The sequence below is a fragment of the Stegostoma tigrinum genome, unplaced genomic scaffold (genome assembly GCF_030684315.1).
Source record: "Stegostoma tigrinum isolate sSteTig4 unplaced genomic scaffold, sSteTig4.hap1 scaffold_259, whole genome shotgun sequence".
NCBI lineage: Eukaryota > Metazoa > Chordata > Chondrichthyes > Orectolobiformes > Stegostomatidae > Stegostoma > Stegostoma tigrinum.
Genome location: NW_026728191.1, coordinates 160001 through 165000, shown reverse-complemented (window position 1 = coordinate 165000; position 5000 = coordinate 160001). Strand labels below are relative to the sequence as shown.

The window sequence follows — 5000 nt, the reverse complement described above, 5'->3', positions numbered from 1 at the left end:
TCTGTGCGTGTGTGAGAGAGGATTTGTGTGCGTGTGAGAGAGAGGATTTGTGTGTGTGTGAGCGAGAGAGACAATTTCGGCGCGTGTGTGAGAGAGAGGAAATTTCGGTGCATGTGTGTGAGAGAGAATTTCGGTGCGTGTGTGAGAGAGAATTTCGGTGTGTGTGTGTGTGCGTGTGTGTGTGTGTGAGAGAGAGAATTTCAGTGTGCGTGTGTGAAAGAGAGAGAATTTTGGTGCGTGTGTGAGAGAATTTGTGTGTTAAGAGAGAATTCGTAAAGTGCGAGAAAGAGAGAATTTGTATGTGTGTGCGAGGGAGAATTTGTGCCTGTGTGTGTATGTGTGTGTGTGTGAGAGAGAGAGAGAATTTGTGTGTTAAGAGAGAATTCGTAAGTGCGAGAAAGAGAGAATTTGTATGTGTGTGCGAGGGAGAATTTGTGCCTGTGTGTGTATGTGTGTGAGAGAGAGAATTTGTGTGTTAGAGAGAATTCGTAAAGTGCGAGAAAGAAATAAGTTTTGTATGCGTGGTGTGCAAGGGAGAATTTGTAAGAGAGCGTTTTCGTGTGCGTGAGAGAGAGCGATACTGTAAGTGTGTGTGTGTGTCTGTCTGTTTTAACAGCGAACGAAAAGATCTCTGCGTCGCGTGCCTTTTTGCCAGCGAAGTTTTATGTGAGATTTTATAAGCGCTGGAGATGTATTTATTGAAGTCGAAAAGTGAACCTTTGTTATCCCAAATTTTTTTTATGATGGGAACCAGCGTTTGAGTGGGAGGATTGAAGCAACGACAAAGCCAGCTCTGGGCTTCGGAGAGTTTGTGAAATTTTAAAGACTCTAAAACTCTCGGTTCTTATTTAGTATTTAACTCACTGAAACTCAAAGTCGCTTTTAATGAAAAGGGCTTGTTAAACCGAAAAAAAACCCTTTTCTCCTCCTTCCCCCACCCTCCCTCTCCCTCTCTCTCTGCTAAGTTTAATTGAGTGTAGTATTACAACGGTTTTCACATAATTATTCCTAGACCGTTCCCAGTCGTTGAAAATAATTTCTGTGGACACACAAACACACACACTCTCTCTCTCACACACACACTTTGTCTCTCTCTCTCTCACACACACACTCTTTCTCTCTCTCTCTCTCTCTCTCTCTCTCACACACACATACACACACACACACACACGAATCTCCGTTAAAGCAAAAAAAAAATTGCAGACAGACCGCAAAAGCGACTCCTTTGAAAAATTTACGCGTTAAAACGATGACCGGACGTGCACGAATTTGTGTGTATTTCACTTTTCAAAAAATGAAATCCGAGAGATCTATAAAATGTCGAGATATATTTACGTGTCAGAATGATCACAGAGTCACAAACCTGCGTCTAAAAATGCCGTGGGCTCTACTTTGAGGAATTTACAAGCTGAAATAATCACGAGAGAGAGGCGCGCACACAAACACAACGACATATTTTAAAAGCTCAGGGATCTACACAGCGATAACTTTGAGATATTTCAAAATTAAATAATCACGAGAGACTCGTGCAATCCGTGTTTATAAATACTGGAGGATCCATACGGAAGTTACCTTGAAATAGTTACATATTTAGAATAGACACCACGGGCACAGACCCGCGCCTTAAAAACCTAGTAGAATCTGTGCAAAAATTACTTTGAAATGTTTACGTGTTAAAATAACCGCAAGACGCAAGCCCGGATTTTAACAAATAAAATTGGGCGATCTGCAGAGCTTTGGCACAAGCTGCGTTAAAATGACCACTGCAGACGAACACACACACAAACCTCTGCTTTTAAAATGTGCTGGGGATCTATCGCATTCGTCGTCCTGTGATTTTTGCATGCTCCAATAAATCCCACAGACAAAAACGCACAGACACAGATTTTGGGTTGCGGGCATAGAGGGGGGAATCTGTGCGGCGATGACCCTGAATTATTTCCACGTTGAGCTAAACACAGGTCTGTGTTTGGGAGGACTGATGGGCCTATAGTTTTGAAATAGTCTGTGTTAAAATAATCACGCAACCAAAAGACAAAACAGTGTTTCAAAAAAAAATTTGAAACGATCTGCGTCAATATGGTTACAACAGACAAACGCACAGATTAATGCTCTATATAGAAACAATATAAAATCTGGAGATCTGTACACCGGAGATAATGGGAACTGCAGATGCTGGAGAATTCCAAGATAATAAAATGTGAGGCTGGATGAACACAGCAGGCCCAGCAGCATCTCAGGAGCACAAAAGCTGAAGTTTCGGGCCCAGACCCTTCATCTCACTTTGAAGCGTTCCCACGTTAAATTAAACAAATCTGCGTTGGGAAGGACTGAGGGGGGTGGGGGGCATAGGTTTGAAACGGTCTGTGTTAAACCAATAAGAGACGCTCACTCACAATTCTGCCCTTCAAAGTACAATGTTTCCTATGAATTATTTACGCTAAATTATCAAGACAAATCGAATGTCTTTTTTCAGAAAAAAACAAGACGAGAGACTTATGCAGAGATTACTTTGAGCTATTTATATATTTAAAATAATTAACACAGGCAGAAACAGAGGCACAATTTAAAAAAAAACGACTAGGGACCTATATGACAATTATTTTGAGATATTTTCATGCTAAAATAATCTTAGGAAAATCAATAATTTTAAAACTTGTGGGGGGATCTACACGACGATTACTTTGATGTATTTGCCTTCTGAAATAATCACACAGACACGCACACACACAAACCCGAGTTTTAAATAAAACATTTATTATAGATAATATAATATAATCTGCGGGATTTATATAGCGCCCGCTTTAGACTGTTTACAGAGAGAGTCAGAGCGTCACACTGCGCGGAAACAGACCCTTCGGTCCAACTCGTCAGTGTTGACCCAGGTATCCTAAATTATTCTAGTCCCATTTACCAGCGTTTGCACCCCCCCCCCCCCCAACCCCTTCCTACCACCCAGACGCCTTTTAGATGTTGTCGCTGTCCCAGCCCCCACCCACTCCCTCTGGCAGCTCGTCCCACACACGCACCACCCTCTGTGTGAAAATGTTACCCCGTCAGGTCCCTTCCCCCCCCCCCCACCATCTTAAACCTATGCCCCTCTAGTTTTGGACTCGGTACAGACCTTGTCTATTCACCCTATCCATGCCCCCCCCTCGTGGTTTTATAAACCTCTATAAAGTCAACCTCCCCACCCTCAGCCTGCGACGCTCCGGGGAAAACGGCCCCAGCCCCTCCCTGTAGCTCGAACCCTCCAACATCCCGGGAACATCCTTGTAAATATTTTCTGCACCCTTTCAAGCTTAAAGACACCTTTCCTCCAGCAAGGAGAGCAAAACTGAATGCAGTTTTCCAAAAGTGGCCCTGACCGAAGCCCAGTGCGGCATGTTTAAATCATGACAGGAACACAGACTCTCCCAACGACCTGCGTTTGACAAGCGCCTGGGTGGGGGAGCGGAGTGTGAGATTGGGGAGAGAGGGGTGCGGATTTGAAGAGATTTGGAGAGAGATTACTTTGCGATATTTACATGTTGAATAATCTCACACAGACACACACGCACTCTCACACTCACACACACACACACTCTCTCTCTCTCACACACACGCACACGCACACACACATCTGTGCTTTAAAACGCTGGGAAATCTGAGCAGAGAATACTATGAGATATTTAATTGTTAAAATAATCGGGCACACACAAATATACTTTCTTTCTATCACACGCACACACAAAGACACTTTCTCTCAATCACACACACACACACACACACACACACACACACACACACACACTTTCTCTCTATCACACACACAGTCACACTTTCTCTCTATCACACACACACAGACACACTTTCTCTATCACACACAGTCACACTTTCTCTCTATCACACACAGACACACTTGCTATCACACACAGCGTCACATTTTCTCTCTATCACACACAGACACACTTTCTCTCTATCACACACACCGTCACACTTTCTCTCTATTACACACACAGAGACTCACTTTCTCTCTATCACACACACAGTCACACTTATCTCTATCACACACACAGTCACACTTTCTCTCTATCACACACAGACACACTTTCTATCACACACAGTCACACTTTCTCTCTATCACACACACAGAGACACACTTTCTCTCTATCACACACACACAGTCACACTTTCCCTCTATCACACACACAGTCACACTTTCTATCACACACAGACACATTTTCTCTCTATCAGACACACCGTCACACTTTCTCTCTATCACACACACAGACACACTTTCTCTCTATCACACATACACAGACACACACAGACACACTTTCTCTCTATCACACACACACAATCACACTTTCTATCACACACACCGTCACACTTTCTCTCTATCACACACACAGACACACTTTCTCTCTATCACACACACACAATCACACTTTCTCTCTATCACACACACAGACACACTTTCTCTCTATCACACAGACACAGTCACACTTTCTCTCTATCACACACACAGACACACTTTCTCTCTATCACACACACCATCACACTTTCTCTCTATCACACACACACAGCACACTTTCTCTCTATCACACACACACAGTCACACTTTCTATCACACACACCATCACACTTTCTCTCTATCACACACACAGTCACACTTTCTCTCTATCACACACACAGTCACACTTTCTCTCTATCACACACAGAGACACATTTTCTCTCTGTCACACACACACAGACACACTTTCTCTCTATCACACACACAGACACACTTTCTCTCTATCACACATACAGACACACTTTCTCTCTATCACACATACACAGACACACACACAGACACACTTTCTCTCTATCACACACACAGTCACACTTTGTCTCTATCACACACACAGACACACTTTCTCTCTATCACACGTACACAGACACACACACAGACACACGTTCTCTCTATCACACACAGTCACACTTTCTCTCTATCACACACACAGACACACTTTCTCTCT

The 5000-nt window shown here is 43.2% G+C and overlaps 1 protein-coding gene across 1 annotated transcript in view; it reads left to right on the top strand.

Moving 5' to 3' along the window:
- LOC125448224 (homeobox protein Hox-C11-like) overlaps positions 1 to 5000 on the top strand; it is an 11624-nt gene that overhangs the window by 1750 nt on the left and 4874 nt on the right. The window lies entirely within an intron of this gene.